Consider the following 9,106-nt stretch of genomic DNA (forward strand, 5'->3'; position numbering starts at 1 on the left):
TCTCAGGAGCTTGTGTAAATTTGTATTCCACAGACATAATTAGCGTTTTAATGTGTTTTTCTTCAAAATCTCTGAACTTTGTGGTGAACGAATAATTCAATCACATAGTCTTATATACATATTTGGCTTTTGTGATATCCAGATATTACAAGAACTGGCAGTCCTGTCCATTGCATGATTTCACAAATGAGCCAAATGTTGTTTATTATAAAAAAAAAAAAATATTGTTTGTTGCTCTTAGTGAGCTTCATATAATATCGCTCTTATTAATGGCACAATTAATTCAATACATCTTTAGCGTGTATAGTAGTCAGGGTTATTAATGTAGGTGTGTAACGCTGCCTTCTAGTGGTGCTTTTGTGCAATACTCACAGGTGTCCCATCTCTGTCTGTCCCAACAGTCTGCCAAAATGTTTAACTATGCCGGCTGGAGAAAAGCATGCAACTACATATTCATCGTATTTGCTGTCGTCTTCATGATCACCAGACTTGTCATCTTTCCATTTTGGTGAGTTGGGAACTTTTCGATTTTGCTCCCAAGGTTTATTATTAAACCTATAAATCATGCATTTCTCTTGACCCGCTTTCTATATTTGTCAAGAGATATCAAATGAGTTGCTTCTGTAATATCAAATGAAGGCTCTGTAAATAGTAATCCGTGCCGGTCTCAGAGTTCGGTTGAAATGTTACTCTTTAATAATTCTTTAAATCATTGTGAAAATGACCTCCATGTGCCTGTTTCTTAAATGTCAGATGTAAAACTCGTGCTTTCTGTCTTTTTCTGTGTCTCTCAGGATTTTGCACTGTACCTGGGTGTATCCAGTGACCGTTTATCCTCCGTTCTTTGGGTATTACTTCTTTAACGGGCTGCTGTTTGTGCTGCAGTGTCTGCACATCTTCTGGGCCATACTCATCCTGCGTATGGCTGTCAATTCTTGCCAGGCAATGTAAGTCGACCAACACAGACTGCACTACATTAATATTATGTTTGGCATTACACGCACTATAGCTCTGTAACAGTGATTGCTGGTTTCAAACCCAGAAGATAAAAATGGGCCTCTACGAAAACGTGGACATTGTTAAAAATTTCTCCTTTTGGGTTCCGCAAGAAATAAAGTCCTGTTGGTTTGGAACTACATGAGAACGAGTAAACGATGAGAGGACCTTTATTTTTGTGTGACCTGTCCTTTTCAGTGGTCAGGCAGAAATTATTGCAGAAAAAATCTGAATTGCAGGGATTTTAAAAGCTTCATCACCCTTCATTTGTCACGTCACAGAATATCGTGGAGGACGAGAGGAGTGACCGAGAAGAAACGGACTCTGAGGAAGACGAGAGAGAGCAGGAGGGCAGGAAAGCGCCTATGAAAAATGGACCAGTGCAGAACGGCCACTCTCCTCTAAACAACAACCATCACCGCAAGAATGAGTGATACGAGCAGAGACGAGAGGGAGGTACAACACTCCACTTCCTGTACACACGGACCAGACCAACAAACTCATGCCAGGGGCGTTTGATGGATTGAAAAGGCCCAGAGCAAACACACACACAATACATTTAGATACATATGTTAATAATTTTTTGGAAACGGACATACTTTGATAAGGAGGAATGATATAACGTCTTTCCTCTTGAAAATGATTTAAAACACTATTAGCAGTACCATATCATTAAAGAAACCCTTATGTTTGTTCAGGGTCTGTCTAAAGTTAGTGAATCCAGCGTTCACTTGCTTTACTGGAAATATTTCCTCCAATTTATTACTTGTTTAGTGCCTTAGTAGTACAAAGTTATACTGCCGGTCATACATTTCTTTTCTTTTTATATTTTGGGCATCACACACACACTATTATCCTCCCTTTACTTGTCAGTAATAAGATTTTGCATGTTTTGTCTGGTCAACTGTCAGATTTCCCAGAAAGTTGCTGGAGACTGACTGGAATTGTTTAGTTTTTGTGTTCACTATATATAATAAGTCTCACCAAGTGACCTTCACACACCTGCTTTACTGAGAAAACACACATGACCTTCATCAGAGGTGTGTTTACACTGCCGAGGGTCTTCCTCGCTGATCTTTCCTCAATCCAGTTGCACTAACAGATGTTACTGACCCAGTCTTGCAACACTACCACCATCTAGAGACGCAAAAACTCAAATTTGTATTGCCACGATATCCCGTTCCATAGGCACTGAATCACTGTGCTGCTTTTTACATTTAACATTTGTCTGTTGAGTTTGTAACGAAGCAACAAATGTGTGTGACAATCTCATACCATATTTTTGTTTTGGTTGGCATTTCTGTAAAAAATGCATTCTAAAAATATATTCGTTACACATTTATTTTAAATTTTTTATATATTTTTTTTTTCTTTTTTTTTAATTTAAGATTATTTTTATTTAAGGTCCAGATACTTTCAGCAAACCTGATAAGCTGATCATTTATGCAGTATGTGAAAAATGACTTCGTAAAAAGCAAAAAACCAAACAAAACAAAAAAAGTACTTGGCAGGAGAATCTGTAGTTGATGTTTTCCTCTTCCTTTGAAATGATAAATAATTACAGTAATTATCAGTATTGAGTGCTGGATGCACTTTGTAACTCTCCGTCTAATGTAAAATGCATTATAATGATTGTGTTGTTCGCAAACTGTTTGACATAATTGAAACTCTGGCTTGCATTTGTGCTATTTATGAGAAATGGATTGCATACTTAAAAAAAAAAAAAAAAAAAAAAGAAGAAAAAAACACCCTCTGGATTTGATCCAGTATGTACTGTTTGCCCAGGAGCTGCTGCTTTACATGAGATCATTTTAAACCTTAAAGGGACAGTTGACCCAAAAATAAACATAGTCTCATTCACTCACTCTCATGTTGCTCCAAAACCTGTCCGCCTTTTCTTCTGTGGACAACAAAAGAAGATATTTTTGCAAACAAATTGGACCCCACTGACTTTAATTGCATGGACGAAACCGTTCTCATGTTTGCAGAAGAAAGTCATTACAGGTTTGCATATGACATGAGGGTGAATAAATGATGACGGCATGTTCATTTTTGAGTCAGCTGACCCTTTAAGTGTCATATTCAACAGTAAGGTCAGCTATATCATCTTTCATCATGATCTCTTATTATAATTTCAGCGACAGGTTTACAGATTTTGGTCCAGTATTTGTTTTGTTCATATATGAGTCAGTGTCGATACAGGTGCTCAGCGTGTAATGCATTTTGCAAGTGGAACGGGACATCTGGATTGACTTTACGGAGTTATTTTAAGTTTCCAAATGTTGTCACAAGTGCCTTATTTGTAAATGTGTATTTGTGTCGTTTCTATGTGTGCTTGTTGTCCTTGTGCTCCTCACCTCATGGCCTTTAGATTTTAAGCTGAACTATCTTCCTGTCTCTCTCACCTTCTCTGTTTACATCCATTCACCATCTTCTCTCCTCGCGGCCTGGTGCCAAGACCAGTTCTTCCCCCTCACCGTGTCCCGTCGACCGCACAAACAAACAATTTGATCCATGTCCAAATTGCCTGTTTTATGTTGTATCTTGTATCATCATTATTCAGTGATGAAAGATAAAGATTTTTGTGGATGACCATGTTCTTTGTCTGCTTGTTTTTTTTATAGATATTTGAAACATTTATATTCCAAAAATTATTTTCGATCTTGTTCAATCTTTCTGTCTGTTCAGAATCACAGTTTTAAGTGAGAAAGAAAGACTTGGTGTGTATTAAAAACAATTTACTGAAATGCTTAATATTTAGAGATTTAAGAGATATTTTTATGTTGTTATATATATTTCGAAATCAAAAGAATTTACAAAGTAAAAAGAGTTTCTTACAATTATTTACTATTGAGCACCATGTTCTAATTTGACCTTGAGTCTAATGAGACCTTGAGATTTGTTCCTCTCTGCTATTTAAAGATATTTTGGGGGGGATTTGTGATGACCCAAACTCTCCACTGTTGTGGCTACCTGACTCTCGCCTGTGTAATGAACCTTGGAGCACATTACAGTTAGCTGCCACTTTAATATTTGAGCTCAGTTACCGACCACGCTATGACTCTTAGCCTAAATGTAGGGTTATGGGCTGAAATCTGATCCCAGATCAGCAATTAGTGTGATCACACACTGACTGTAATTGGTCCTCTGTGGTACTGTGGCCGTGTCACTTTTCTACCTCCACACATGAAGGTCACATGCTTGGAGTTCACTTGTCCATGTCTGGCAGCAGAGATCCAGCTTTCTTCCTCCATATCTCTGATTAATCATGTTCTGGTTTCTAATCTATCTAAATAAGGTCTGTAAGGTCCAAATAATTCTCATTGAGGACAAGGGGATGTGCATGTGAAGCAGGTGAGTGATCGATTCCAAATTAATTAAAACGCATATTGTTATAAACATGCCTTATCTTTGCGACAGCCTCCATGTAAGTGATCTTGATATAACTTCCTTTATATTTTATTGTATACATTTGTTATGTAAGTATATTAGAGAATAATATTTATATATAAGCAATAATAACTTTCAGCATTTATGATAATGTGTTTCTTGAGCATCAAATCAGCATGATTCTGAAGGATCAAATAATCATGGCCTGGGTGAGCATAAGAAACTAGAGACTATAATAATTTTCAGTCACATTTTTGGTAATCTTTAAGATGAGTTGATGAGAACTAAACTAAGTGAGCTAATACATAATACATTTATATATATATATATATATATATGTGTGTGTGTGTGTGTGTATGTTTTGTTATTTTTATAACTGCACTTTAAGCAATAGAAGTAGTATTTAAATTTCTCCATAACATAAGAAAAATCCTCTGGTCAATAATACATTTCTGTAACTAAAAATATTACAATAACCATCTGATATCCTGCCTTTAGTCTTTAATTTTAAAGTTATATAAACACACACACATACATGTATATTCTGTTTAATTTAATATTAATATTATGAGCAAATAATGTTAAATAATTACATGTTTTAATATGTCACTTAATATGTTATTCCTGAGCAGTAACAGTGCATGCTATTTATTTATTTAATAAAAAAACAACAACAAAAAAAAATTATCAAGTCTACCTGAAATGAGATCTACCTCCAGGGGAGTCCAGAATAGTTGTGCATTGATCAAGCTTTATTCAGTTACCCTAATGAAATCTCTCTAGGATTGTTCATTATTTATAAGAGCTTTTTTCACTCATCTCTCTACTCCACTATTATTTCGTCCTGTTTCCTTGCTTTAGCGTTTTCATTCTCCTGAATGCGAGTGTAGAAACTAACTGGAGAGGATGAGATCTTTACTACATCACCTTGCTCTTTTTCTTCTTCTATCTGTTGTCTGGCCTGCCAGCCAATCAAATTAAAGCTATCGCCTCCCTGCATTGACTCAATTTCCCCTTAATCTGCTCCTGGTGGCGAACTTAATTGCAGTTGCAGATTGTGTTTTTGTTCTTATCCTCTCTCCTTCCTGTCCTCCGTCACGTTCCTCTTTGTTCTTCCTTCATCTTTCCCTTGGTGTGATGTGTGGGAGTCTTTACCTTTTTGGTCGGAGGCCTGCTTGAGTTACAGAGCACTAGTGACTGGACCACAGCCGTCGGTAAAGGGTACAACCGGTCTCCACACAACGTCATTCAACTCCTCTTAAACTATTCATAACGGCTTGGATGCCAGTAAGAGGCCGCAAATATGCAAACGCTCTGTTTGATGGAGGTGGACCAAGTGAACTCGAGGAACAGAGATGTTTGGCTGAAAGATTGCCAGAGAAAGAGCAGAAATGTGTATCATGCTGAGGTTAGCATGAGAACAAGATGTAATTAGAGGTATATGAGAGGTAAAAGAGAGGAGAAGAAATTAAAGATGTTTAGAGGACAAATGAATCAACCATTGCTCCAAAATCTATTGAGCTGCCTCCTTAGGAAACATCTACATTTAATTCAGCTTTAATTGAAGTTAGGCGCCATAGGGTTTTCCATTATGTACTGTGATGAACACAGTAAAATAATCCAAGATGATTCTCTTCAGTAAGTGTGAGAAATGTTCACATATTTCATTCAATTACCTTAAATTAACCAATAAACATTGGTTTGTCTGATATAAAAGTGATTTATTAGCCACATTATGTCACTTGATCCACATTGTTGGCTTAGCAAGATGTTTCATGAGCTATTTGTAGCTATTTTATGAAGTGTTGCTTGAGTTAACCCCAAATTTGTTTTGAGGTTCCATATCAGTTATGCCACCTTATTAATCGGTGCGGTTACATTAACGAAAACAGCCAGTCAAGTTTACTTACATTTCATAATTCATCATGCCTAAGTCAAAATTTGACATTGAATGTAGGCAGCAAACATTTAGTCACAATGCCTGTATGATGTCACTTTTTCAGTTTAATAATGATGTTAATTTTCAATCAGGGTGATGTGGCTTCATACACCGTAAGCAACCATTCTCGATTCTGGGATCCAATTCACAAGGCCACACTGAAGATCTCATGTCAAAGGAACAAACACGTTTGCCAGAGGGGTTGCCGTTGTACTCTGTCCCAGTTCCACCAACTCCATTTCAAGGAAACACTAACACAGGTCGGATGGATAACCTCTCGATTTCCTGGTAAGAGAACGATCTGTCATTGGCACAGACTATAACTAAAAGATCTGGTGGGTTTTTCATTGACTCTCAACACAAGCAATCTCTGGAGCAACGCACATCTCAGATGGACCAGCCAGCGCCTCCAGTATCATCATGGCTGGAGATCGATGTGGATTTGGGTTTTGCCCTCTTTTTTCTCTTTCTTCTCTGCCTCTTCTTGTTTGTTACTGTAGTGCGTTGCGCTCAAACAGTTGTGGATCCGTACGGAGCCATTTCCACCTCCACCTATCAGGAGGAGCAAATATATAACTGATATCTGATCTCGCCTGGCCATAACAAATGTGTATTTTGTATTATGCAATGATGAACAGTTGTCAGATGACCTCAGTACATTTGTCACATGATATCATTACATCATTACAAACATGAAATGAGGTCAGCGTTATGCCAGAAATCACCAAAATGCAGTCATATGCAGTTACGGCCAAATGTTTGACAAAGAAAATAGAAAAGGTTTTGAAGTTGAAGAAAAACTAAGTTTATTGGAATACATTTTACAAGAGAATACTATTCAGTCTGTGTGCTTCAAAATTTAATTAAATGTGTTACTTGCTGTTTCTTTTTTAAATGCACAAGCATTTTTTGAGTGAAAGTTGTTTCAAATTAAACCCTAAACCATTTGAAGTGTATATCACACTGTAATGTCTTCTTTTTGAATCCCATTTACACTTCTTGCAATGCATTTAAACTCACAGGAGACATGTTCTTGTCAAAGGGGCTAAAAATATACAGAGAACAAATCAGTAGCTCTGCACTACCTGCTATTTTGAAGTATTAAAGCACAAGATGTTTTTGCACAACACTCAACTAACCACGCTTTGCGACGTCTGACAGGTGCCTTGTGTGGTTTTACTTGACACATCATGATTTACAGTTTCTGCATTTTTGGCTTTTATTTTGAACTAAAAATAATAAAGATTTGGTAATGTTGATAATTCCATTTGTTCATTTTATCAAAAGTCTGATCATTTATTCATTCAATTATACATTGGGGATATACTCAACTGAACTAGTGAGTTACTAGACCTAAGACCTAATTTATTAGAAGTATAGCTACAGGAAAACATTGTCACATGAGATGAGATTTCATTAGGCTCTATCAGATAATAACTTGGCTGTACTGCTAAAGCAGGTCAATTAATAACTTTACCACAATGCACTTATTTGATGAAACACATCTGGCCCATTTAACCCAGGTTGTTTTGAATAAATTCAATAATATGTGTTAGAAATAATCAGACCAGAATAATGGGCCATTTTTAACCCGCCCAATGTGTCGTGCTGAGCATCCTCTTTTACATTTTGTAAACCCTGGGCTTGTAGCAAACAGGATCCTCTCAGCAAACTTATTCTAGGCAATTTGCACGTCATCCAGTATTGATAAACTGTCTGTTGTGGAATGCTGATCAGGAGCTGCCTGAAGTCTCTGGGTGGGCACATCTGCAGACACTTGTCTCTCATGATTAGCAGGAAGTGAGCCGTCTTGATTCCACCTCCTGGGTTCTGCTCACTCCATGGATATTAATATACTTGAGACAGACTTCAGCTGCTGCGTATTACAATCTCAGAATTCATTACTGTTCCTCTCATTAAACAGTTAAAGCTGCGGTAGGGAACTTTTGACGCTCTAGCGGTTAAATTTACAGTCAATTTTAGTAGGAATTGATATCAAAATAAAGATCATTTTAAAATAGATGCTGTTAGGAAGCATTTTAAACCAGCATGTTTCTGTACCTTTTAATGTTTATTTTTTTATCTATTTTTAACAGTTACCTATAACTATCAGAATAACATAAGGGGAGAGATAAAAAACAACAGCAACAAGAAAAGTTTTCCAAAAATAAATAAATAAATTACATAATAATAATAATAATAATAATAAAATAAAACCCATTATAACAACGATGATAAAAAGTCAAAATCAGAAAAAAATAATGAGTAAGAAAGTAAAGTGACATTCAGCCAAGTATGGTGACCCATACTCAGAATTTGTGCTCTGCATTTAACCCATCCGAAATGCACACACACTCACACACACACACACACACACACACACACACGGAGCAGTGGGCAGCCATTTATGCTGCGGCGCCCGGGGAGCAGTTGGGGGTTCGATGCCTTGCTCAAGGGCACCTAAGTCGTGGTATTGAAGGTGGAGAGAGAACTGTACATGCACTCCCCCACCCACAATTCCGTCCGGCCCGAGACTCACAACCCTTCGATTGGGAGTCCAACCCTCTAACCAATAGGCCACGACTTCCCTACATAAGTAAATGAATGAATGACTGGGGATTGCTAACGGGGAATTTTTTTAGTGAACACAACAAAATATTGTTCTCCTCGCTTTTTTATTTTCAGACAGATGTATTTATGTATGTGAAAATAGTCCAAAATAAGTATTTTTTTTCTAAGATGAAACTATTTCCCCCCAGTTTTGGATGACTGTTACTGACC

General features: G+C 37.1%; 1 pseudogene; it reads left to right on the forward strand.

The window, feature by feature from the left end:
* Positions 1-349: 349 nt before the first annotated feature.
* On the forward strand, positions 350-3,591 carry LOC113079962 (ceramide synthase 2-like; annotated as a pseudogene).
* Positions 3,592-9,106: the final 5,515 nt, after the last annotated feature.

Source organism: Carassius auratus, unplaced genomic scaffold (assembly GCF_003368295.1).
Source record: "Carassius auratus strain Wakin unplaced genomic scaffold, ASM336829v1 scaf_tig00029946, whole genome shotgun sequence".
In the NCBI taxonomy this organism is placed as follows: Eukaryota; Metazoa; Chordata; class Actinopteri; order Cypriniformes; family Cyprinidae; genus Carassius; species Carassius auratus.